Source organism: Hemibagrus wyckioides, linkage group LG24 (assembly GCF_019097595.1).
Source record: "Hemibagrus wyckioides isolate EC202008001 linkage group LG24, SWU_Hwy_1.0, whole genome shotgun sequence".
NCBI lineage: Eukaryota > Metazoa > Chordata > Actinopteri > Siluriformes > Bagridae > Hemibagrus > Hemibagrus wyckioides.
This window is the reverse complement of record NC_080733.1, coordinates 16,039,129-16,066,674: the sequence shown is the minus strand read 5'-3', so window position 1 is coordinate 16,066,674 and position 27,546 is coordinate 16,039,129. Positions and strand designations below refer to the sequence as shown.

The 27,546-nt window shown below is 42.2% G+C and overlaps 1 pseudogene; it reads left to right on the top strand.

The window, feature by feature from the left end:
* The window catches only part of LOC131345372 (class I histocompatibility antigen, F10 alpha chain-like), a 43,810-nt pseudogene that overhangs the window by 236 nt on the left and 16,028 nt on the right, over window positions 1–27,546 (top strand).

Genomic DNA, 27,546 nt, shown 5'->3' with positions numbered 1-27,546 from the left:
TTATTCTATGTGTTTCTCCTCTAATAAAACAAAGGTCTGTAAAATCTTACATTTATGTTGGAAAATAAAACACACAACCTCCCCCATATGATTACAGAATATAACAATATTCAATACAATAAGAGGACTGAAAGCTGCTGAATTTGAATTAATGATCAGAGTGCTTAGACTGAATCAGATAAAGACTTATTCAGCAGAGTCTAATGTAATATGCTTCCAAATACCAAAATGTTATTAATTAAATGTTATTATTGTATAAAGAGGTATTGCATTAGCGGAAAATGATACACTATATTGCCAAAAGTATTCGCTCACCTGCCTTGACTCGCATATGAACTTAAGTGACATCCCATTCCTAATCCATAGGGTTCAATATGACGTCGGTCCACCCTTTACAGCTATAACAGCTTCAACTCTTCTGGGAAGGCTGTCCACAAGGTTTAGGAGTGTGTTTATGGGAATTTTTGACCATTCTTCCAGAAGCGCATTTGTGAGGTCACACACTGATGTTGGACGAGAAGGCCTGGCTCTCAGTCTCCACTCTAATTCATCCCAAAGGTGTTCTATCGGGTTGAGGTCAGGACTCTGTGCAGGCCAGTCAAGTTCATCCACACCAGACTCTGTCATCCATGTCTTTATGGACCTTGCTTTGGTCACTGGTGCACAGTCATGTTGGAAGAGGAAGGGGCCGGCTCCAAACTGTTCCCACAAAGTTGTGAGCATGGAATTGTCCAAAATGTCTTGGTATGCTGAAGCATTCAGAGTTCCTTTCACTGGAACTAAGGGGCCAAGCCCAGCTCCTGAAAAACAACCCCACACCATAATCCCCCCTCCACCAAACTTTACACTTGGCACAATGCAGTCAGACAAGTACCGTTCTCCTGGCAACCGCCAAACCCAGACTCGTCCATCAGATTGCCAGATGGAGAAGCGCGATTCGTCACTCCAGAGAACGCGTCTCCACTGCTCTAGAGTCCAGTGGCGGCGTGCTTTACACCACTGCATCCGACGCTTTGCATTGCACTTGGTGATGTATGGCTTGGATGCAGCTGCTCGGCCATGGAAACCCATTCCATGAAGCTCTCTGCGCACTGTTCTTGAGCTAATCTGAAGGCCACATGAAGTTTGGAGGTCTGTAGCGATTGACTCTGCAGAAAGTTGGCGACCTCTTCGCACTATGCGCCTCAGCATCCGCTGACCCCGCTCCGTCAGTTTACGTGGCCTACCACTTCGTGGCTGAGTTGCTGTCGTTCCCAAACACTTCCACGTTCTTATAATACAGCTGACAGTTGACTGTGGTATATTTAGGAGCGAGGAAATTTCACGACTGGATTTGTTGCACAGGTGGCATCCTATCACAGTTCCACGCTGGAATTCACTGAGCTCCTGAGAGCGACCCATTCTTTCACAAATGTTTGTAAAAACAGTCTGCATGCCTAGGTGCTTGATTTTATACACCTGTGGCCATGGAAGTGATTGGAACACCTGATTCTGATTATTTGGATGGGTGAGCGAATACTTTTGGCAATATAGTGTATTTATTCATAACTACACATCGCATAGCTCCACCTTGTGGACTAACAGAACCATTACAGCAAAGAGAAAAAGTATTTATTTTAATCTAATATTTGTTATAACTATTTGTTGTAATAAAATTTAAGCAGGTGGTGTGAGAGAAATTTTAAGATGTTGTTGTTTAGTATGTGTCCTCTTTCTCTAAAACAACTAATACTAGAAAATACTTTGACTTATTCAAATGTGTCTTTTAAACATCCTGTGTTGAAGATTTACATACAAGTTATTTTCTGATTTTAATATTTCATCACAGGCATACAGAACCCTTTATACCACTTTCTGGAGTATATGATTAGTTTCCTGTCATTTTCCTGTCATTTCTTACCAATGTTTAACCCTGTTTTAAACTGTAAGCAGATTTTATATTGGGTTTGCATTGTCAGTTTTTTTCTATTGTATTTGTTACACTACCTAGACAGCAGATTCTAATAAATTTCCTATTTCATTTTCGTTTAAGTTTCTTTAACGTTCACTAATTGTGTAATGCTCATATTGGACATTAAAGAGTCATCTGTTTTTCGCGTTATGAGATTTTCTGGCAAAATTACATTTGTTAGTCGCTCTGAAAATAAAGTCACTCTTTTGTAAATAAATATTTCTATACAAATATTTATCAGTAAAGACGATTGATGTGTTGTTTTATAGTGTTGGTACACTCTCTTTGTGAAGGCAGTGGAAAGCTGTTGTAGGGTGGCTGTGGGGATTAGTGTTCATTTAGCTACAAGAGCATTAGTGAGACCAGACACTGATGTTAGGATGCTGATGAAGCTTCAGTTCCAGTTCATCCCAAAAGTGTTCAGTGGGGTTAAGTCAGAGTCAGAGCTCTGTGCAGGACACTCCAGTTCTTCCACTCCAACCTTCACATCATGTCTTCATGGAGCTCAGGGTTTTTGTGTGTTTTGTTCAGTGTTTGATCCTCTAAGCTTCAGTGAAGAGAAATCTTAATACTAACAAACATGGATATATTCTGGGTATATCTTGGCCGGGCTGACTATGGCCCTAGATAATTATGTACCAGGCACACAGCCTGGAGCTGTGTGGCAGCAGCATTACCCTTTGTACCATCATGCCACTCTTTAGTGTGTATTCAGGTAATATTCTTTTCACAGTATTCACCATTCATCAGTCAAACTGAAACCAATCACCTGTATGAGCCAAAAATAAGAATTAATTCAAGAAACAACATTAATCATCAAACATTTGTGCAGAAATATATTGGTTTTATTAATAATGATGAATGTTTAGGAAGAATATGACTGTTGTTTTGTACCTGCATGAAGTTTACCTATGAATGTGGGATACATTAAAGGAAAATATGTATTCAGACACACTAACTTTTGTTCTTTAATATACTTTAATATATGCACATATTATATGTTGTGGTGAAATCTGATTAGGTCATCAGAGCTCTGGTCTCCTTGTGCTTTATGTAATGGTGTTGGTGTTGCATACAATCCAAACAGTCTATATGTGGTGCACCCAAAACAGGGGACAACATTGGTCATAATTTTAATTTAATTTCTTAAATTTACATTCCTAGCATCACAAATGGCCACAAATCAAAAATACTCTACTATTAACATATGTATCAAATGTTGTTGACTGTTATTGGCTGCAAAAGTAAGAATATGTAAAACCATGGTGTACATTAGCAGTTTGTGCATTCATATCTTGATGAAATAGTATGTTAAAAAAATTCTCACCATAACTGAGCAGGGAGGGTTAAGGGCCTTGCTCAATTGGAGTTCAAACAGTGGAGTTTGAACCACAATACTCCGATCAACAACCTCTTCGAATATCCCATCCTTGGAGAGTTGGGGTCAGAGAGCAGGGTCAGCCATGATGCAGCACCCCTGAAGCAAGGGGTTGGGGTCCTTGCTCAAGGGCCTGATCTGTGGCAGCTTGCTGGTGCTGGGGCTTGAACCCTGATCTTCCAATCAACGACCCAGAAAGAGGAAGTATTCTAGCTGTACAAAAAAAAGGGGGGGGAAAAGTGTGTGTGTGTGAGACACTTGGCACAGCGGTGGACCACGAATGACCACTTCCTTAATATCAGACTTTTTTTCTAGGCTCTAAGCCAGTCAGTGAATCAGGATTTATATCTTCCTTGTTAGTTTGATAAAACTAACTTCCTTTCAAATTATATTCTCTCTCACTTGAACTGTCATTCTTTTTCCACACACAATAACACTCTCACACAACACAAAAAATTGGGTGTTTGTAAGTATGATTGTGAATGTAAGAGGGTATGATAGTGTCTGTGTGAGGGTATGATAGTGTGTGTGTGAGGGTATGATAGTGTGTGTGTGAGGGTATGATAGTGTGTGTGTGAGGGTATGATAGTGTGTGTGTGAGGGTATGATAGTGTATTTGTGAGGGTATGATAGTGTGTGTGTGAGGGTATGATAGTGTGTGTGTGAGGGTATGATAGTGTGTGTGTGAGGGTATGATAGTGTGTGTGTGAGGGTATGATAGTGTGTGTGTGTGTGTGTGTGTGAGAGAGTATAGGTTAATGTGTGTGAGGGTATGATAGTGTGTGTGTGAGGGTATGATAGTGTGTGTGAGAGAGTATAGGTTTATGTGTGTGAGGGTATGATAGTGTGTGTGTGAGGGTATGATAGTGTGTGTGTGAGGGTATGATAGTGTATTTGTGAGGGTATAGTTTTGTGTGTGAGGGTATGATAGTGTGTGTGTGTGTGTGTGTGAGAGAGTATAGGTTTATGTGTGTGAGGGTATGATAGTGTGTGTGTGAGGGTATAGTTTTATGTGTGTGAGGGTATAGGTTTATGTGTGTGAGGGTATGATAGTGTGTGTGTGAGGGTATGATAGTGTGTGTGTGTGTGTGAGAGAGTATAGTTTTATGTGTGTGAGGGTATGATAGTGTGTGTGTGAGGGTATGATAGTGTGTGTGTGAGGGTATGATAGTGTGTGTGTGAGGGTATGATAGTGTGTGTGTGTGTGTGAGAGAGTATAGTTTTATGTGTGTGAGGGTATGATAGTGTGTGTGTGAGGGTATGATAGTGTGTGTGTGAGGGTATGATAGTGTGTGTGAGAGAGTATAGGTTTATGTGTGTGAGGGTATGATAGTGTGTGTGAGAGAGTATAGGTTTATGTGTGTGAGGGTATGATAGTGTATTTGTGAGGGTATGATAGTGTGTGTGTGAGGGTATGATAGTGTGTGTGTGAGGGTATAGGTTTATGTGTGTGAGGGTATGATAGTGTGTGTGTGAGGGTATGATAGTGTGTGTGTGAGGGTATGATAGTGTGTGTGTGAGGGTATGATAGTGTGTGTGTGAGGGTATAGGTTTATGTGTGTGAGGGTATGATAGTGTGTGTGTGAGGGTATGATAGTGTGTGTGTGAGGGTATGATAGTGTGTGTGTGAGGGTATGATAGTGTGTGTGTGAGGGTATGATAGTGTATGTGTGAGGGTATAGTTTTGTGTGTGAGGGTATGATAGTGTGTGTGTGTGTGTGTGTGAGAGAGTATAGGTTTATGTGTGTGAGGGTATGATAGTGTGTGTGTGAGGGTATGATAGTGTATGTGTGAGGGTATAGTTTTATGTGTGTGAGGGTATGATAGTGTGTGTGTGAGGGTATAGTTTTATGTGTGTGAGGGTATGATAGTGTATGTGTGAGGGTATAGTTTTATGTGTGTGAGGGTATGATAGTGTATTTGTGAGGGTATGATAGTGTGTGTGTGAGGGTATGATAGTGTGTGTGTGAGGGTATAGTGTTATGTGTGTGAGGGTATGATAGTGTGTGTGTGAGGGTATGATAGTGTGTGTGTGAGGGTATGATAGTGTGTGTGTGAGGGTATGATAGTGTATTTGTGAGGGTATGATAGTGTGTGTGTGAGGGTATAGTGTTATGTGTGTGAGGGTATGATAGTGTGTGTGTGAGGGTATGATAGTGTGTGTGTGAGGGTATAGTTTTATGTGTGTGAGGGTATGATAGTGTGTGTGTGAGGGTATGATAGTGTATTTGTGAGGGTATGATAGTGTGTGTGTGAGGGTATAGGTTTACGTGTGTGAGGGTATGATAGTGTGTGTGTGAGGGTATGATAGTGTGTGTGTGAGGGTATAGGTTTATGTGTGTGAGGGTATGATAGTGTATTTGTGAGGGTATGATAGTGTGTGTGTGAGCGTATAGTTTTATGTGTGTGAGGGTATGATAGTGTGTGTGTGAGGGTATGATAGTGTATTTGTGAGGGTATGATAGTGTGTGTGTGAGGGTATGATAGTGTATTTGTGAGGGTATGATAATGTGTGTGAGAGAGTATAGGTTTATGTGTGTGAGGGTATGATAGTGTGTGTGTGAGGGTATGATAGTGTGTGTGTGAGGGTATGATAGTGTGTGTGTGAGGGTATAGGTTTATGTGTGTGAGGGTATGATAGTGTGTGTGTGAGGGTATGATAGTGTATTTGTGAGGGTATGATAGTGTGTGTGTGAGGGTATAGGTTTATGTGTGTGAGGGTATGATAGTGTGTGTGTGAGGGTATGTTAGTGTGTGTGTGAGGGTATGATAGTGTATTTGTGAGGGTATGATAGTGTGTGTGTGAGGGTATGATAGTGTATTTGTGAGGGTATGATAGTGTGTGTGTGAGGGTATGATAGTGTATTTGTGAGGGTATGATAGTGTGTGTGTGAGGGTATGATAGTGTATTTGTGAGGGTATGATAGTGTGTGTGTGAGGGTATGATAGTGTGTGTGTGAGAGTATGATAGTGTGTGTGTGAGGGTATGATAGTGTATTTGTGAGGGTATGATAGTGTGTGTGAGAGAGTATAGGTTTATGTGTGTGAGGGTATGATAGTGTGTGTGTGAGGGTATGATAGTGTGTGTGTGAGGGTATGATAGTGTGTGTGTGAGGGTATGATAGTGTGTGTGTGAGGGTATGATAGTGTATTTGTGAGGGAATGATAGTGTGTGACGGTATGATAGTGTGTGTGTGAGGGTATGATAGTGTGTGTGTGAGGGTATGATAGTGTATTTGTGAGGGTATGATAGTGTGTGTGTGAGGGTATGATAGTGTATTTGTGAGGGTATGATAGTGTGTGTGAGGGTATAGTTTTATGTGTGTGAGGGTATGATAGTGTATTTGTGAGGGTATGATAGTGTGTGTGTGTGAGGGTATGATAGTGTGTGTGTGAGGGTATGATAGTGTGTGTGTGAGGGTATGATAGTGTGTGTGTGAGGGTATGATAGTGTGTGTGTGAGAGAGTATAGGTTTATGTGTGTGAGGGTATGATAGTGTGTGTGTGAGGGTATGATAGTGTGTGTGTGAGGGTATGATAGTGTGTGTGTGAGGGTATGATAGTGTGTGTGTGAGGGTATAGGTTTATGTGTGTGAGGGTATGATAGTGTGTGTGTGAGGGTATGATAGTGTGTGTGTGAGGGTATGATAGTGTGTGTGTGAGGGTGTAGGTTTATGTGTGTGAGGGTATGATAGTGTGTGTGTGAGGGTATGATAGTGTGTGTGTGAGGGTATGATAGTGTGTGTGTGAGGGTATGATAGTGTGTGTGTGAGGGTATGATAGTGTATTTGTGAGGGTATGATAGTGTGTGTGTGAGGGTATAAGTTTATGTGTGTGAGGGTATGATAGTGTGTGTGTGAGGGTATGATAGTGTATTTGTGAGGGTATGATAGTGTATTTGTGAGGGTATGATAGTGTGTGTGTGAGGGTATGATAGTGTATTTGTGAGGGTATGATAGTGTGTGTGTGAGGGTATAAGTTTATGTGTGTGAGGGTATGATAGTGTGTGTGTGAGGGTATGATAGTGTATTTGTGAGGGTATGATAGTGTGTGTGTGAGGGTATGATAGTGTATTTGTGAGGGTATGATAGTGTGTGTGTGAGGGTATAAGTTTATGTGTGTGAGGGTATGATAGTGTGTGTGTGAGGGTATGATAGTGTGTGTGTGAGGGTATAGGTTTATGTGTGTGAGGGTATGATAGTGTGTGTGTGAGGGTATGATAGTGTGTGTGTGAGGGTATGATAGTGTATTTGTGAGGGTATGATAGTGTGTGTGTGAGGGTATAGGTTTATGTGTGTGAGGGTATGATAGTGTGTGTGTGAGGGTATGATAGTGTGTGTGTGAGGGTATAGGTTTATGTGTGTGAGGGTATGATAGTGTATGTGTGAGGGTATGATAGTGTGTGTGTGAGGGTATGATAGTGTGTGTGTGAGAGTATGATAGTGTGTGTGTGAGGGTATGATAGTGTATTTGTGAGGGTATGATAGTGTGTGTGTGATGGTATGATAGTGTGTGTGTGAGGGTATGATAGTGTATTTGTGAGGGTGATAGTGTGTGTGTGAGGGTATGATAGTGTATTTGTGAGGGTATGATAGTGTGTGTGTGAGGGTATAGTTTTATGTGTGTGAGGGTATGATAGTGTATTTGTGAGGGTATGATAGTGTGTGTGTGAGGGTATAGTTTTATGTATGTGAGGGTATGATAGTGTATTTGTGAGGGTATGATAGTGTGTGTGTGAGGGTATGATAGTGTGTGTGTGAGGGTATGATAGTGTGTGTGTGAGTGTATAGTTTTATGTGTGTGAGGGTATGATAGTGTGTGTGTGAGGGTATGATAGTGTGTGTGTGAGGGTATGATAGTGTATTTGTGAGGGTATGATAGTGTGTGTGTGAGGGTATAGTTTTATGTATGTGAGGGTATGATAGTGTGTGTGTGAGGGTATGATAGTGTATTTGTGAGGGTATGATAGTGTGTGTGTGAGGGTATAGTTTTATGTGTGTGAGGGTATGATAGTGTGTGTGTGAGGGTATAGTTTTATGTGTGTGAGGGTATGATAGTGTGTGTGTGAGGGTATAGTTTTATGTGTGTGAGGGTATGATAGTGTATTTGTGAGGGTATGATAGTGTGTGTGTGAGGGTATAGTTTTATGTGTGTGAGGGTATGATAGTGTGTGTGAGGGTATGATAGTGTGTGTGTGAGGGTATGATAGTGTATTTGTGAGGGTATGATAGTGTGTGTGTGAGGGTATAGGTTTATGTGTGTGAGGGTATGATAGTGTGTGTGTGAGGGTATGATAGTGTGTGTGTGAGGGTATAGGTTTATGTGTGTGAGGGTATGATAGTGTATTTGTGAGGGTATGATAGTGTGTGTGTGAGGGTATGATAGTGTATTTGTGAGGGTATGATAGTGTGTGTGTGAGGGTATGATAGTGTATTTGTGAGGGTATGATAGTGTGTGTGAGAGAGTATAGTTTTATGTGTGTGAGGGTATGATAGTGTGTGTGTGAGGGTATGATAGTGTGTGTGTGAGGGTATGATAGTGTATTTGTGAGGGTATGATAGTGTGTGTGTGAGGGTATGATAGTGTATTTGTGAGGGTATGATAGTGTGTGTGAGAGAGTATAGGTTTATGTGTGTGAGGGTATGATAGTGTGTGTGTGAGGGTATGATAGTGTGTGTGTGAGGGTATGATAGTGTGTGTGTGAGGGTATAGGTTTATGTGTGTGAGGGTATGATAGTGTGTGTGTGAGGGTATGATAGTGTATTTGTGAGGGTATGATAGTGTGTGTGTGAGGGTATGATAGTGTGTGTGTGAGGGTATGATAGTGTATTTGTGAGAGTATGATAGTGTGTGTGTGAGGGTATGATAGTGTATTTGTGAGGGTATGATAGTGTGTGTGTGAGGGTATGATAGTGTATTTGTGAGGGTATGATAGTGTGTGTGTGAGGGTATGATAGTGTATTTGTGAGGGTATGATAGTGTGTGTGTGAGGGTATGATAGTGTATTTGTGAGGGTATGATAGTGTGTGTGTGAGGGTATGATAGTGTATTTGTGAGGGTATGATAGTGTGTGTGAGGGTATGATAGTGTGTGTGTGAGGGTATGATAGTGTATTTGTGAGGGTATGATAGTGTGTGTGTGAGGGTATGATAGTGTGTGTGTGAGAGAGTATAGGTTTATGTGTGTGAGGGTATGATAGTGTGTGTGTGAGGGTATGATAGTGTGTGTGTGAGGGTATGATAGTGTGTGTGTGAGGGTATGATAGTGTGTGTGTGAGGGTATAGGTTTATGTGTGTGAGGGTATGATAGTGTGTGTGTGAGGGTATGATAGTGTGTGTGTGAGGGTATGATAGTGTGTGTGTGAGGGTGTAGGTTTATGTGTGTGACGGTATGATAGTGTGTGTGTGAGGGTATGATAGTGTGTGTGTGAGGGTATGATAGTGTGTGTGTGAGGGTATGATAGTGTGTGTGTGAGGGTATGATAGTGTATTTGTGAGGGTATGATAGTGTGTGTGTGAGGGTATGATAGTGTATTTGTGAGGGTATGATAGTGTGTGTGTGAGGGTATAAGTTTATGTGTGTGAGGGTATGATAGTGTGTGTGTGAGGGTATGATAGTGTGTGTGTGAGGGTATGATAGTGTATTTGTGAGGGTATGATAGTGTGTGTGTGAGGGTATAGGTTTATGTGTGTGAGGGTATGATAGTGTGTGTGTGAGGGTATGATAGTGTGTGTGTGAGGGTATAGGTTTATGTGTGTGAGGGTATGATAGTGTATTTGTGAGGGTATGATAGTGTGTGTGTGAGGGTATGATAGTGTGTGTGTGAGAGTATGATAGTGTGTGTGTGAGGGTATGATAGTGTATTTGTGAGGGTATGATAGTGTGTGTGTGATGGTATGATAGTGTGTGTGTGAGGGTATGATAGTGTATTTGTGAGGGTATGATAGTGTGTGTGTGAGGGTATGATAGTGTATTTGTGAGGGTATGATAGTGTGTGTGTGAGGGTATAGTTTTATGTGTGTGAGGGTATGATAGTGTATTTGTGAGGGTATGATAGTGTGTGTGTGAGGGTATGATAGTGTATGTGTGAGGGTATAGTTTTATGTGTGTGAGGGTATGATAGTGTGTGTGTGAGGGTATGATAGTGTGTGTGTGTGTGTGTGTGTGAGGGTGATAGTGTGTGTGAGAGAGTATAGGTTTATGTGTGTGAGGGTATGATAGTGTGTGTGTGAGGGTATGATAGTGTGTGTGTGAGGGTATGATAGTGTGTGTGAGAGAGTATAGTTTCATATTTGTGAGGGTATGATAGTGTGTGTGTGAGGGTATAGGTTTTACGTGTGTGAGGGTATGATAGTGTGTGTGTGAGGGTATGATAGTGTGTGTGTGAGGGTATAGGTTTATGTGTGTGAGGGTATGATAGTGTGTGTGTGAGGGTATGATAGTGTGTGTGTGAGGGTATGATAGTGTATTTGTGAGGGTATGATAGTGTGTGTGTGAGGGTATAGTTTTATGTATGTGAGGGTATGATAGTGTGTGTGTGAGGGTATGATAGTGTATTTGTGAGGGTATGATAGTGTGTGTGTGAGTGTATAGTTTTATGTGTGTGAGGGTATGATAGTGTGTGTGTGAGGGTATGATAGTGTGTGTGTGAGGGTATAGGTTTATGTGTGTGAGGGTATGATAGTGTATTTGTGAGGGTATGATAGTGTGTGTGTGAGGGTATAGTTTTATGTATGTGAGGGTATGATAGTGTGTGTGTGAGGGTATGATAGTGTATTTGTGAGGGTATGATAGTGTGTGTGTGAGGGTATAGTTTTATGTGTGTGAGGGTATGATAGTGTGTGTGTGAGGGTATAGTTTTATGTGTGTGAGGGTATGATAGTGTATTTGTGAGGGTATGATAGTGTGTGTGTGAGGGTATAGTTTTATGTGTGTGAGGGTATGATAGTGTGTGTCTGAGGGTATAGGTTTATGTGTGTGAGGGTATGATAGTGTGTGTGTGAGGGTATGATAGTGTGTGTGTGAGGGTATGTTAGTGTGTGTGTGAGGGTATGATAGTGTATTTGTGAGGGTATGTTAGTGTGTGTGTGAGGGTATAGGTTTATGTGTGTGAGGGTATGATAGTGTGTGTGTGAGGGTATGATAGTGTGTGTGTGAGGGTATAGGTTTATGTGTGTGAGGGTATGATAGTGTATTTGTGAGGGTATGATAGTGTGTGTGTGAGGGTATGATAGTGTATTTGTGAGGGTATGTTAGTGTGTGTGTGAGGGTATAGGTTTATGTGTGTGAGGGTATGATAGTGTGTGTGTGAGGGTATGATAGTGTGTGTGTGAGGGTATGATAGTGTATGTGTGAGGGTATAGTTTTGTGTGTGTGAGGGTAGGATAGTGTATTTGTGAGGGTATGATAGTGTGTGTGTGTGTGTGTGTGAGAGAGTATAGTTTTATGTGTGTGAGGGTATGATAGTGTGTGTGTGAGGGTATGATAGTGTATTTGTGAGGGTATGATAGTGTGTGTGAGAGAGTATAGTTTTATGTGTGTGAGGGTATGATAGTGTGTGTGTGAGGGTATGATAGTGTGTGTGTGAGGGTATGATAGTGTATTTGTGAGGGTATGATAGTGTGTGTGTGAGGGTATGATAGTGTATTTGTGAGGGTATGTTAGTGTGTGTGTGAGGGTATAGGTTTATGTGTGTGAGGGTATGATAGTGTGTGTGTGAGGGTATGATAGTGTGTGTGTGAGGGTATAGGTTTATGTGTGTGAGGGTATGATAGTGTATTTGTGAGGGTATGATAGTGTGTGTGTGAGGGTATGATAGTGTATTTGTGAGGGTATGTTAGTGTGTGTGTGAGGGTATAGGTTTATGTGTGTGAGGGTATGATAGTGTGTGTGTGAGGGTATGATAGTGTGTGTGTGAGGGTATAGGTTTATGTGTGTGAGGGTATGATAGTGTATTTGTGAGGGTATGATAGTGTGTGTGTGAGGGTATGATAGTGTGTGTGTGAGGGTATGATAGTGTATTTGTGAGGGTATGATAGTGTGTGTGTGAGGGTATGATAGTGTATTTGTGAGGGTATGATAGTGTGTGTGTGAGGGTATGATAGTGTATTTGTGAGGGTATGATAGTGTATTTGTGAGGGTATGATAGTGTGTGTGTGAGGGTATGATAGTGTATTTGTGAGGGTATGATAGTGTGTGTGAGAGAGTATAGTTTTATGTGTGTGAGGGTATGATAGTGTGTGTGTGAGGGTATGATAGTGTGTGTGTGAGGGTATGATAGTGTATTTGTGAGGGTATGATAGTGTGTGTGTGAGGGTATGATAGTGTATTTGTGAGGGTATGATAGTGTGTGTGAGAGAGTATAGGTTTATGTGTGTGAGGGTATGATAGTGTGTGTGTGAGGGTATGATAGTGTGTGTGTGAGGGTATGATAGTGTGTGTGTGAGGGTATAGGTTTATGTGTGTGAGGGTATGATAGTGTGTGTGTGAGGGTATGATAGTGTATTTGTGAGGGTATGATAGTGTGTGTGTGAGGGTATAGGTTTATGTGTGTGAGGGTATGATAGTGTGTGTGTGAGGGTATGATAGTGTGTGTGTGAGGGTATGATAGTGTATTTGTGAGGGTATGATAGTGTGTGTGTGAGGGTATGATAGTGTATTTGTGAGGGTATGATAGTGTGTGTGTGAGGGTATGATAGTGTATTTGTGAGGGTATGATAGTGTGTGTGTGAGGGTATGATAGTGTGTGTGTGAGGGTATAGGTTTATATTTGTGAGGGTATGATAGTGTATTTGTGAGGGTATGATAGTGTGTGTGTGAGGGTATGATAGTGTATTTGTGAGGGTATGATAGTGTGTGTGTGAGGGTATAGGTTTATGTGTGTGAGGGTATGATAGTGTATTTGTGAGGGTATGATAGTGTGTGTGTGAGGGTATGATAGTGTGTGTGTGAGAGTATGATAGTGTGTGTGTGAGGGTATGATAGTGTATTTGTGAGGGTATAGTTTATGTGTGTGAGGGTATGATAGTGTATTTGTGAGGGTATGATAGTGTGTGTGTGAGGGGATGATAGTGTGTGTGTGAGGGTATGATAGTGTGTGTGTGAGGGTATAGTTTTATGTGTGTGAGGGTATGATAGTGTGTGTGTGAGGGTATGATAGTGTGTGTGTGAGGGTATAGTTTTATGTGTGTGAGGGTATGATAGTGTGTGTGTGAGGGTATGATAGTGTGTGTGTGAGGGTATGATAGTGTGTGTGAGGGTATGATAGTGTGTGTGTGAGGGTATGATAGTGTGTGTGTGAGGGTATGATAGTGTGTGTGTGAGGGTATAGTTTTATTTGTGTGAGGGTATGATAGTGTGTGTGTGAGGGTATGATAGTGTGTGTGTGAGGGTATGATAGTGTGTGTGTGAGGGTATGATAGTGTGTGTGAGAGAGTATAGGTTTATGTGTGTGAGGGTATGATAGTGTGTGTGTGAGGGTATGATAGTGTGTGTGTGAGGGTATGATAGTGTGTGTGTGTGAGGGTGATAGTGTGTGTGAGAGAGTATAGTTTTATGTGTGTGAGGGTATGATAGTGTCTGTGTGAGGGTATGATAGTGTGTGTGTGAGGGTATGATAGTGTGTGTGAGGGTATGATAGTGTCTGTGTGAGGGTATGATAGTGTGTGTGTGATGGTATAGTTTTATGTGTGTGAGGGTATGATAGTGTGTGTGTGAGGGTATGATAGTGTGTGTGTGAGGGTATGATAGTGTGTGTGTGATGGTATAGATTTATGTGTGTGAGGGTATGATAGTGTGTGTGTGAGGGTATGATAGTGTGTGTGTGTGAGGGTGATAGTGTGTGTGAGAGAGTATAGGTTTATGTGTGTGAGGGTATGATAGTGTGTGTGTGAGGGTATAGTTTTATGTGTGTGAGGGTATGATAGTGTGTGTGTGTGTGTGTGTGTGTGTGAGGGTGATAGTGTGTGTGAGAGAGTATAGGTTTATGTGTGTGAGGGTATGATAGTGTGTGTGTGAGGGTATGATAGTGTATTTGTGAGGGTATGATAGTGTGTGTGTGAGGGTATGATAGTGTGTGTGTGAGGGTATGATAGTGTGTGTGTGAGGGTATAGTTTTATGTGTGTGAGGGTATGATAGTGTGTGTGTGAGGGTATGATAGTGTATTTGTGAGGGTATGATAGTGTGTGTGTGAGGGTATAGTTTTGTGTGTGTGAGGGTATGATAGTGTGTGTGTGAGGGTATGATAGTGTGTGTGTGAGGGTATAGGTTTATGTGTGTGAGGGTATGATAGTGTGTGTGTGAGGGTATGATAGTGTGTGTGTGAGGGTATAGGTTTATGTGTGTGAGGGTATGATAGTGTGTGTGTGAGGGTATAGGTTTATGTGTGTGAGGGTATGATAGTGTGTGTGTGAGGGTATGATAGTGTGTGTGTGAGGGTATGATAGTGTGTGTGTGAGGGTATAGGTTTATGTGTGTGAGGGTATGATAGTGTGTGTGTGAGGGTATAGGTTTATTTGTGTGAGGGTATGATAGTGTGTGTGTGAGGGTATGATAGTGTGTGTGTGAGGGTATAGGTTTATGTGTGTGAGGGTATGATAGTGTGTGTGTGAGGGTATGATAGTGTGTGTGTGAGGGTATGATAGTGTGTGTGTGAGGGTATAGGTTTATGTGTGTGAGGGTATGATAGTGTGTGTGTGAGGGTATAGGTTTATGTGTGTGAGGGTATGATAGTGTGTGTGTGAGGGTATGATAGTGTGTGTGTGAGGGTATGATAGTGTGTGTGTGAGGGTATGATAGTGTGTGTGTGAGAGTATAGGTTTATGTGTGTGAGGGTATGATAGTGTGTGTGAGGGTATGATAGTGTGTGTGTGAGGGTATAGGTTTATGTGTGTGAGGGTATGATAGTGTGTGTGTGAGGGTATGATAGTGTGTGTGAGAGAGTATAGGTTTATGTGTGTGAGGGTATGATAGTGTGTGTGTGAGGGTATGATAGTGTGTGTGTGAGGGTATGATAGTGTGTGTGTGAGGGTATGATAGTGTGTGTGTGAGGGTATAGGTTTATGTGTGTGAGGGTATGATAGTGTGTGTGTGAGGGTATGATAGTGTGTGTGTGAGGGTATGATAGTGTGTGTGTGACGGTATAGGTTTATGTGTGTGAGGGTATGATAGTGTGTGTGTGAGGGTATAGGTTTATGTGTGTGAGGGTATGATAGTGTGTGTGTGAGGGTATAGGTTTATGTGTGTGAGGGTATGATAGTGTGTGTGTGAGGGTATGATAGTGTGTGTGTGAGAGTATGATAGTGTGTGTGAGAGAGTATAGTTTTATGTGTGTGAGGGTATGATAGTGTGTGTGTGAGGGTATGATAGTGTGTGTGTGAGGGTATGATAGTGTGTGTGTGAGGGTATAGGTTTATGTGTGTGAGGGTATGATAGTGTGTGTGTGAGGGTATAGGTTTATGTGTGTGAGGGTATGATAGTGTGTGTGTGAGGGTATGATAGTGTGTGTGTGAGGGTATAGGTTTATGTGTGTGAGGGTATGATAGTGTGTGTGTGAGGGTATGATAGTGTATTTGTGAGGGTATGATAGTGTATTTGTGAGGGTATGATAGTGTATTTGTGAGGGTATGATAGTGTGTGTGAGAGAGTATAGGTTTATGTGTGTGAGGGTATGATAGTGTGTGTGTGAGGGTATGATAGTGTGTGTGAGAGAGTATAGGTTTATGTGTGTGAGGGTATGATAGTGTGTGTGTGAGGGTATGATAGTGTGTGTGTGAGGGTATGATAGTGTGTGTGTGTGTGAGGGTATGATAGTGTGTGTGTGAGGGTATAGGTTTATGTGTGTGAGGGTATGATAGTGTGTGTGTGAGGGTATGATAGTGTGTGTGTGAGGGTATGATAGTGTGTGTGTGACGGTATAGGTTTATGTGTGTGAGGGTATGATAGTGTGTGTGTGAGGGTATAGGTTTATGTGTGTGAGGGTATGATAGTGTGTGTGTGAGGGTATAGGTTTATGTGTGTGAGGGTATGATAGTGTGTGTGTGAGGGTATGATAGTGTGTGTGTGAGGGTATGATAGTGTGTGTGTGAGGGTATGATAGTGTGTGTGTGAGGGTATAGGTTTATGTGTGTGAGGGTATGATAGTGTGTGTGTGAGAGTATGATAGTGTGTGTGAGAGAGTATAGTTTTATGTGTGTGAGGGTATGATAGTGTGTGTGTGAGGGTATGATAGTGTGTGTGTGAGGGTATGATAGTGTGTGTGTGAGGGTATAGGTTTATGTGTGTGAGGGTATGATAGTGTGTGTGTGAGGGTATAGGTTTATGTGTGTGAGGGTATGATAGTGTGTGTGTGAGGGTATGATAGTGTGTGTGTGAGGGTATAGGTTTATGTGTGTGAGGGTATGATAGTGTGTGTGTGAGGGTATGATAGTGTGTGTGTGAGGGTATAGGTTTATGTGTGTGAGGGTATGATAGTGTGTGTGTGAGGGTATAGGTTTATGTGTGTGAGGGTATGATAGTGTGTGTGTGAGGGTATAGGTTTATGTGTGTGAGGGTATGATAGTGTGTTTGTGAGGGTATGATAGTGTGTGTGTCAGGGTATGATAGTGTATTTGTGAGGGTATGATAGTGTATTTGTGAGGGTATGATAGTGTGTGTGTGAGGGTATAGGTTTATGTGTGTGAGGGTATGATAGTGTGTGTGTGAGGGTATGATAGTGTGTGTGTGAGGGTATGATAGTGTGTGTGTGAGGGTATGATAGTGTGTGTGTGAGGGTATGATAGTGTGTGTGTGAGGGTATGATAGTGTGTGTGTGAAGGTATGATAGTGTATTTGTGAGGGTATGATAGTGTGTGTGTGATGGTATGATAGTGTTTGTGTGAGGGTATAGGTTTATGTGTGTGAGGGTATGATAGTGTGTGTGTGAGGGTATGATAGTGTGTGTGTGAAGGTATGATAGTGTGTGTGTGAGGGTATAGGTTTATGTGTGTGAGGGTATGATAGTGTATTTGTGAGGGTATGATAGTGTGTGTGTGAGGGTATGATAGTGTGTGTGTGAGGGTATAGGTTTATGTGTGTGAGGGTATGATAGTGTATTTGTGAGGGTATGATAGTGTGTGTGTGAGGGTATGATAGTGTGTGTGTGAGGGTATGATAGTGTGTGTGTGAGGGTATGATAGTGTATTTGTGAGGGTATGATAGTGTATTTGTGAGGGTATGATAGTGTGTGTGTGAGGGTATGATAGTGTGTGTGAGGGTATAGTTTTATGTGTGTGAGGGTATGATAGTGTGTGTGTGAGGGTATGATAGTGTGTGTGAGGGTATAGTTTTATGTGTGTGAGGGTATGATAGTGTGTGTGTGAGGGTATAATAGTGTGTGTGAGGGTATAGTTTTATGTGTGTGAGGGTATGATAGTGTATGTGAGGGTATAGTTTTATGTGTGTGAGGGTATGATAGTGTGTGTGTGAGGGTATGATAGTGTATTTGTGAGGGTATGATAGTGTATTTGTGAGGGTATGATAGTGTGTGTGTGAGGGTATGATAGTGTGTGTGTGAGGGTATGATAGTGTGTGTGTGAGGGTATAGGTTTATGTGTGTGAGGGTATGATAGTGTGTGTGTGAGGGTATGATAGTGTGTGTGTGAGGGTATGATAGTGTGTGTGTGAGGGTATAGGTTTATGTGTGTGAGGGTATGATAGTGTGTGTGTGAGGGTATGATAGTGTGTGTGTGAGGGTATAGGTTTATGTGTGTGAGGGTATGATAGTGTGTGTGTGAGGGTATGATAGTGTGTGTGTGAGGGTATGATAGTGTGTGTGTGAGGGTATGATAGTGTGTGTGAGGGTATGATAGTGTGTGTGTGAGGGTGAGGGTATGATAGTGTGTGTGTGAGGGTATAGGTTTATGTGTGTGAGGGTATGATAGTGTGTGTGTGAGGGTATGATAGTGTGTGTGTGAGGGTATGATAGTGTATTTGTGAGGGTATGATAGTGTGTGTGTGAGGGTATAGGTTTATGTGTGTGAGGGTATGATAGTGTATTTGTGAGGGTATGATAGTGTGTGTGTGAGGGTATGATAGTGTGTGTGTGAGGGTATAGTTTTATGTGTGTGAGGGTATGATAGTGTGTGTGTGAGGGTGTGATAGTGTGTGTGTGAGGGTATGTAGTTTATGTGTGTGAGGGTATGATAGTGTGTGTGTGAGGGCATAGGTGTGTGAGGGTATGATAGTGTGTGTGTGAGGTATGAGTTTTATGTGTGTGAGGGTATGATAGTGTGTGTGTGAGGGTATGATAGTGTGTGTGTGAGGGTATGATAGTGTGTGTGTGTGAGGGTATGATAGTGTGTGTGTGAGGGTATGATAGTGTGTGTGTGAGGTATGATAGTGTATTTGTGAGGGTATGATAGTGTGTGTGTGAGGGTATAGGTTTATGTGTGTGAGGGTATGATAGTGTGTGTGTGAGGGTATGATAGTGTGTGTGTGAGGGTATGATAGTGTGTGTGTGAGGGTAGGTTAGTATGTGTGTGAGGGTATGATAGTGTATTCATGAGGGTATGATAGTGTGTGTGTGAGGGTATAGTTTTATGTGTGTGAGGGTATGATAGTGTGTGTGTGAGGGTATGATAGTGTGTGTGTGAGGGTATAGTTTTATGTGTGTGAGGGTATGATAGTGTGTGTGTGAGGGTATGATAGTGTGTGTGTGAGGGTATGATAGTGTGTGTGAGGGTATGATAGTGTGTGTGTGAGGGTATGATAGTGTGTGTGTGAGGGTATAGGTTTATGTGTGTGAGGGTATGATAGTGTATTTGTGAGGGTATGATAGTGTGTGTGTGAGGGTATGATAGTGTGTGTGTGAGGGTATAGTTTTATGTGTGTGAGGGTATGATAGTGTGTGTGTGAGGGTATGATAGTGTGTGTGTGAGGGTATAGTTTTATGTGTGTGAGGGTATGATAGTGTGTGTGTGAGGGTATGATAGTGTGTGTGAGGGTATGATAGTGTGTGTGTGAGGGTATGATAGTGTGTGTGTGAGGGTATAGTTTTATTTGTGTGAGGGTATGATAGTGTGTGTGTGAGGGTATGATAGTGTGTGTGTGAGGGTATGATAGTGTGTGTGTGAGGGTATGATAGTGTGTGTGAGAGAGTATAGGTTTATGTGTGTGAGGGTATGATAGTGTGTGTGTGAGGGTATGATAGTGTGTGTGTGAGGGTATGATAGTGTATGTGTGAGGGTATAGTTTTATGTGTGTGAGGGTATGATAGTGTGTGTGTGAGGGTATGATAGTGTGTGTGTGTGTGTGTGTGTGTGAGGGTGATAGTGTGTGTGAGAGAGTATAGGTTTATGTGTGTGAGGGTATGATAGTGTGTGTGTGAGGGTATGATAGTGTGTGTGTGAGGGTATGATAGTGTGTGTGAGAGAGTATAGTTTCATGTGTGTGAGGGTATGATAGTGTGTGTGTGATGGTATAGTTTTATGTGTGTGAGGGTATGATAGTGTGTGTGTGAGAGTATAGGTTTATCTGTGTGTGGGTATGATAGTGTGTGTGTGAGGGTATGATAGTGTGTGTGAGGGTATGATAGTGTGTGTGTGAGGGTATAGTTTTATGTGTGTGAGGGTATGATAGTGTGTGTGTGAGGGTATGATAGTGTGTGTGTGAGGGTATAGTTTTATGTGTGTGAGGGTATGATAGTGTCTGTGTGAGGGTATGATAGTGTCTGTGTGAGGGTATGATAGTGTCTGTGTGAGGGTATGATAGTGTGTGTGTGTGTGAGGGTATGATAGTGTCTGTGTGAGGGTATGATAGTGCGTGTGTGAGGGTAGCGGGCTATGTGTGTGAGGGTATGATAGTGTGTGTGTGAGGGTATAGGTTTATGTGTGTGAGGGTATGATAGTGTATTTGTGAGGGTATGATAGTGTGTGTGTGAGGGTATAGTTTTATGTGTGTGAGGGTATGATAGTGTGTGTGTGAGGGTATGATAGTGTGTGTGTGAGGGTATGATAGTGTGTGTGTGTGTGTGAGGGTGATAGTGTGTGTGAGAGAGTATAGGTTTATGTGTGTGAGGGTATGATAGTGTGTGTGTGAGGGTATGATAGTGTGTGTGTGAGGGTATGATAGTGTGTGTGTGAGGGTATGATAGTGTATTTGTGAGGGTATGATAGTGTGTGTGTGAGGGTATAGTTTTATGTGTGTGAGGGTATGATAGTGTGTGTGTGAGGGTATGATAGTGTGTGTGTGAGGGTATAGTTTTATGTGTGTGAGGGTATGATAGTGTGTGTGTGAGGGTATGATAGTGTGTGTGTGAGGGTATGATAGTGTGTGTGTGAGGGTATGATAGTGTATTTGTGAGGGTATGATAGTGTGTGTGTGAGGGTATAGTTTTATGTGTGTGAGGGTATGATAGTGTGTGTGTGAGGGTATAGGTTCATGTGACTGAGGGTAAGATAGTGTATTTGTGTGGGTTTGATAGTGTGTGACTGACGGTATGATAGTGTGAGTGTGAGGGTATGATAGTGTGTGTGTGAGGGTATAGTTTTATGTGTGTGAGGGTATGATAGTGTATTTGTGAGGGTATGAGAGTGTGTGTGTGAGGGTATGATAGTGTGTGTGTGAGGGTATGATAGTGTGTGTGAGGGTATGATAGTGTGTGTGTGAGGGTATGATAGTGTGTGTGTGAGGGTATGATAGTGTGTGTGTGAGGGTATAGTTTTATGTGTGTGAGGGTATGATAGTGTATTTGTGAGGGTATGATAGTGTGTGTGTGAGGGGATGATAGTGTGTGTGTGAGGGTATGATAGTGTGTGTCTGAGGGTATAGGTTTATGTGTGTGAGGGTATGATAGTGTGTGTGTGAGGGTATGATAGTGTGTGTGTGAGGGTATGATAGTGTGTGTGTGAGGGTATGATAGTGTGTGTGTGAGGGTGTAGGTTTATGTGTGTGAGGGTATGATAGTGTGTGTGTGAGGGTATGATAGTGTGTGTGTGAGGGTATGATAGTGTGTGTGTGAGGGTGTAGGTTTATGTGTGTGAGGGTATGATAGTGTGTGTGTGAGGGTATGATAGTGTGTGTGTGAGGGTATGATAGTGTGTGTGTGAGGGTATGATAGTGTGTGTGTGAGGGTATGATAGTGTATTTGTGAGGGTATGATAGTGTATTTGTGAGGGTATGATAGTGTGTGTGTGAGGGTATGATAGTGTGTGTGTGAGGGTATAGGTTTATGTGTGTGAGGGTATGATAGTGTGTGTGTGAGGGTATGATAGTGTGTGTGTGAGGGTATGATAGTGTGTGTGTGAGGGTATGATAGTGTGTGTGTGAGGGTATAGGTTTATGTGTGTGAGGGTATGATAGTGTGTGTGTGAGGGTATAGGTTTATGTGTGTGAGGGTATGATAGTGTGTGTGTGAGGGTATGATAGTGTGTGTGTGAGGGTATGATAGTGTGTGTGTGAGGGTATGATAGTGTGTGTGTGAGGGTATAGGTTTATGTGTGTGAGGGTATGATAGTGTGTGTGTGAGGGTATGATAGTGTGTGTGTGAGGGTATAGGTTTATGTGTGTGAGGGTATGATAGTGTGTGTGTGAGGGTATGATAGTGTGTGTGTGAGGGTATGATAGTGTGTGTGTGAGGGTATGATAGTGTGTGTGTGAGGGTATGATAGTGTATTTGTGAGGGTATGATAGTGTGTGTGTGAGGGTATGATAGTGTATTTGTGAGGGTATGATAGTGTGTGTGTGAGGGTATGATAGTGTGTGTGAGAGAGTATAGGTTTATGTGTGTGAGGGTATGATAGTGTGTGTGTGAGGGTATGATAGTGTGTGTGTGAGGGTATAGTTTTATGTGTGTGAGGGTATGATAGTGTGTGTGTGAGGGTATAGGTTTATGTGTGTGAGGGTATGATAGTGTATTTGTGAGGGTATGATAGTGTGTGTGTGAGGGTATGATAGTGTGTGTGTGAGGGTATGATAGTGTGTGTGTGAGAGTATAGGTTTATGTGTGTGAGGGTATGATAGTGTGTGTGTGAGGGTATGATAGTGTGTGTGTGAGGGTATAGGTTTATGTGTGTGAGGGTATGATAGTGTATATGTGAGGGTATGATAGTGTATTTGTGAGGGTATGATAGTGTGTGTGTGAGGGTATGATAGTGTGTGTGTGAGGGTATAGGTTTATGTGTGTGAGGGTATGATAGTGTATTCATGAGGGTATGATAGTGTGTGTGTGAGGGTATAGTTTTATGTGTGTGAGGGTATGATAGTGTGTGTGTGAGGGTATGATAGTGTGTGTGTGAGGGTATAGTTTTATGTGTGTGAGGGTATGATAGTGTGTGTGTGAGGGTATGATAGTGTGTGTGAGGGTATGATAGTGTGTGTGTGAGGGTATGATAGTGTGTGTGTGAGGGTATAGTTTTATGTGTGTGAGGGTATGATAGTGTGTGTGTCAGGGTATGATAGTGTGTGTGTGAGGGTATGATAGTGTGTGTGTGAGGGTATGATAGTGTGTGTGAGAGAGTATAGGTTTATGTGTGTGAGGGTATGATAGTGTATGTGTGAGGGTATAGTTTTATGTGTGTGAGGGTATGATAGTGTATGTGTGAGGGTATAGTTTTATGTGTGTGAGGGTATGATAGTGTCTGTGTGAGGGTATGATAGTGTGTGTGTGAGGGTATGATAGTGTATTTGTGAGGGTATGATAGTGTGTGTGTGATGGTATAGTTTTATGTGTGTGAGGGTATGATAGTGTGTGTGTGATGGTATAGTTTTATGTGTGTGAGGGTATGATAGTGTGTGTGTGATGGTATAGTTTCATGTGTGTGAGGGTATGATAGTGTGTGTGTGATGGTATAGTTTTATGTGTGTGAGGGTATGATAGTGTGTGTGTGAGGGTATGATAGTGTGTGTGTGAGGGTATGATAGTGTATTTGTGAGGGTATGATAGTGTGTGTGTGATGGTATAGATTTATGTGTGTGAGGGTATGATAGTGTGTGTGTGAGGGTATGATAGTGTGTGTGTGTGTGTGTGTGAGGGTGATAGTGTGTGTGAGAGAGTATAGGTTTATGTGTGTGAGGGTATGATAGTGTGTGTGTGAGGGTATAGTTTTATGTGTGTGAGGGTATGATAGTGTGTGTGTGTGTGTGTGTGTGTGTGTGTGAGGGTGATAGTGTGTGTGAGAGAGTATAGGTTTATGTGTGTGAGGGTATGATAGTGTGTGTGTGAGGGTATGATAGTGTATTTGTGAGGGTATGATAGTGTGTGTGTGAGGGTATGATAGTGTGTGTGTGAGGGTATGATAGTGTGTGTGTGAGGGTATGATAGTGTATTTGTGAGGGTATGATAGTGTGTGTGTGAGGGTGTAGGTTTATGTGTGTGAGGGTATGATAGTGTGTGTGTGAGGGTATGATAGTGTGTGTGTGAGGGTATGATAGTGTGTGTGTGAGGGTATAGTTTTATGTGTGTGAGGGTATGATAGTGTATTTGTGAGGGTATGATAGTGTGTGTGTGAGGGAATAGTATTATGTGTGTGAGGGTATGATAGTGTGTGTGTGAGGGTATGATAGTGTGTGTGTTAGGGTATAGGTTTATGTGTGTGAGGGTATGATAGTGTGTGTGTGAGGGTATGATAGTGTGTGTGTGAGGGTATAGTTTTATGTGTGTGAGGGTATGATAGTGTATATGTGAGGGTATGATAGTGTATTTGTGAGGGTATGATAGTGTGTGTGTGAGGGTATGATAGTGTGTGTGTGAGGGTATAGGTTTATGTGTGTGAGGGTATGATAGTGTATTTATGAGGGTATGATAGTGTGTGTGTGAGGGTATAGGTTTACGTGTGTGAGGGTATGATATTGTGTGTGTGAGGGTATGATAGTGTGTGTGTGAGGGTATAGTTTTATGTGTGTGAGGGTATGATAGTGTGTGTGTGAGGGTATGATAGTGTGTGTGTGAGGGTATGATAGTGTGTGTGAGGGTATGATAGTGTGTGTGTGAGGGTATGATAGTGTGTGTGTGAGGGTATGATAGTGTGTGTGTGAGGGTATAGGTTTATGTGTGTGAGGGTATGATAGTGTGTGTGTGAGGGTATAGGTTTATGTGTGTGAGGGTATGATAGTGTATTTGTGAGGGTATGATAGTGTGTGTGTGAGGGTATAGTTTTATGTGTGTGAGGGTATGATAGTGTGTGTGTGAGGGTATGATAGTGTGTGTGTGAGGGTATAGTTTTATGTGTGTGAGGGTATGATAGTGTGTGTGTGAGGGTATGATAGTGTGTGTGTGAGGGTATAGTTTTATGTGTGTGAGGGTATGATAGTGTGTGTGTGAGGGTATGATAGTGTGTGTGTGAGGGTATAGGTTTATGTGTGTGAGGGTATGATAGTGTATTTGTGAGGGTATGATAGTGTGTGTGTGAGGGTATGATAGTGTGTGTGTGAGGGTATAGTTTTATGTGTGTGAGGGTATGATAGTGTGTGTGTGAGGGTATGATAGTGTGTGTGTGAGGGTATAGTTTTATGTGTGTGAGGGTATGATAGTGTGTGTGTGAGGGTATGATAGTGTGTGTGAGGGTATGATAGTGTGTGTGTGAGGGTATGATAGTGTGTGTGTGAGGGTATAGTTTTATTTGTGTGAGGGTATGATAGTGTGTGTGTGAGGGTATGATAGTGTGTGTGTGAGGGTATGATAGTGTGTGTGTGAGGGTATGATAGTGTGTGTGAGAGAGTATAGGTTTATGTGTGTGAGGGTATGATAGTGTGTGTGTGAGGGTATGATAGTGTGTGTGTGAGGGTATGATAGTGTATGTGTGAGGGTATAGTTTTATGTGTGTGAGGGTATGATAGTGTGTGTGTGTGTGTGTGTGTGTGAGGGTGATAGTGTGTGTGAGAGAGTATAGGTTTATGTGTGTGAGGGTATGATAGTGTGTGTGTGAGGGTATGATAGTGTGTGTGTGAGGGTATGATAGTGTGTGTGTGAGGGTATGATAGTGTGTGTGTGAGGGTATGATAGTGTGTGTGAGAGAGTATAGTTTCATGTGTGTGAGGGTATGATAGTGTGTGTGTGAGGGTATAGTTTTATGTGTGTGAGGGTATGATAGTGTCTGTGTGAGGGTATGATAGTGTGTGTGTGTGTGTGAGGGTGATAGTGTGTGTGAGAGAGTATAGGTTTATGTGTGTGAGGGTATGATAGTGTGTGTGTGAGGGTATGATAGTGTGTGTGTGAGGGTATGATAGTGTGTGTGAGGGTATGATAGTGTATTTGTGAGGGTATGATAGTGTGTGTGTGATGGTATAGTTTTATGTGTGTGAGGGTATGATAGTGTGTGTGTGAGGGTATGATAGTGTGTGTGTGAGGGCATGATAGTGTGTGTGAGGGTATAGGTTTATGTGTGTGAGGGTATGATAGTGTGTGTGTGAGGGTATGATAGTGTGTGTGTGAGTGTGTGTGTGTGTGTGTGTGAGGGTATGATAGTGTATTTGTGAGGGTATGATAGTGTGTGTGTGAGGGTATGATAGTGTATTTGTGAGGGTATGATAGTGTGTGTGTGAGGGTATGATAGTGTATTTGTGAGGGTATGATAGTGTGTGTGTGAGGGTATGATAGTGTATTTGTGAGGGTATGATAGTGTGTGTGAGGGTATGATAGTGTGTGTGTGAGGGTATGATAGTGTATTTGTGAGGGTATGATAGTGTGTGTGTGAGGGTATGATAGTGTGTGTGTGAGGGTATGATAGTGTGTGTGAGGGTATGATAGTGTGAGTGTGAGGGTATGATAGTGTGTGTGTGAGGGTATGATAGTGTGTGTGTGAGGGTATGATAGTGTGTGTGTGAGGGTATGATAGTGTGTGTGTGAGGGTATAGGTTTATGTGTGTGAGGGTATGATAGTGTGTGTGTGAGGGTATGATAGTGTGTGTGTGAGGGTATGATAGTGTGTGTGTGAGGGTGTAGGTTTTTGTGTGTGAGGGTATGATAGTGTGTGTGTGAGGGTATGATAGTGTGTGTGTGAGGGTATGATAGTGTGTGTGTGAGGGTATGATAGTGTATTTGTGAGGGTATGATAGTGTGTGTGTGAGGGTATAAGTTTATGTGTGTGAGGGTATGATAGTGTGTGTGTGAGGGTATGATAGTGTATTTGTGAGGGTATGATAGTGTGTGTGTGAGGGTATAAGTTTATGTGTGTGAGGGTATGATAGTGTGTGTGTGAGGGTATGATAGTGTGTGTGTGAGGGTATGATAGTGTATTTGTGAGGGTATGATAGTGTGTGTGTGAGGGCATAGGTTTATGTGTGTGAGGGTATGATAGTGTGTGTGTGAGGGTATGATAGTGTGTGTGTGAGGGTATAGGTTTATGTGTGTGAGGGTATGATAGTGTATTTGTGAGGGTATGATAGTGTGTGTGTGAGGGTATGATAGTGTATTTGTGAGGGTATGATAGTGTGTGTGTGATGGTATGATAGTGTGTGTGTGAGGGTATGATAGTGTATTTGTGAGGGTATGATAGTGTGTGTGTGAGGGTATGATAGTGTATTTGTGAGGGTATGATAGTGTATTTGTGAGGGTATGATAGTGTATTTGTGAGGGTATAGGTTTATGTGTGTGAGGGTATGATAGTGTATTTGTGAGGGTATGATAGTGTGTGTGTGAGGGTATGATAGTGTGTGTGTGAGAGTATGATAGTGTGTGTGTGAGGGTATGATAGTGTATTTGTGAGGGTATGATAGTGTGTGTGTGATGGTATGATAGTGTGTGTGTGAGGGTATGATAGTGTATTTGTGAGGGTATGATAGTGTGTGTGTGAGGGTATGATAGTGTATTTGTGAGGGTATGATAGTGTGTGTGTGAGGGTATAGTTTTATGTGTGTGAGGGTATGATAGTGTATTTGTGAGGGTATGATAGTGTGTGTGTGAGGGCATAGTTTTATGTGTGTGAGGGTATGATAGTGTATTTGTGAGGGTATGATAGTGTGTGTGTGAGGGTATGATAGTGTGTGTGTGAGGGTATGATAGTGTGTGTGCGAGGGTATGATAGTGTATTTGTGAGGGTATGATAGTGTGTGTGTGAGGGTATAGGTTTACGTGTGTGAGGGTATGATAGTGTGTGTGTGAGGGTATGATAGTGTGTGTGTGAGGGTATAGGTTTATGTGTGTGAGGGTATGATAGTGTGTGTGTGAGGGTATGATAGTGTGTGTGTGAGGGTATGATAGTGTATTTGTGAGGGTATGATAGTGTGTGTGTGAGGGTATAGTTT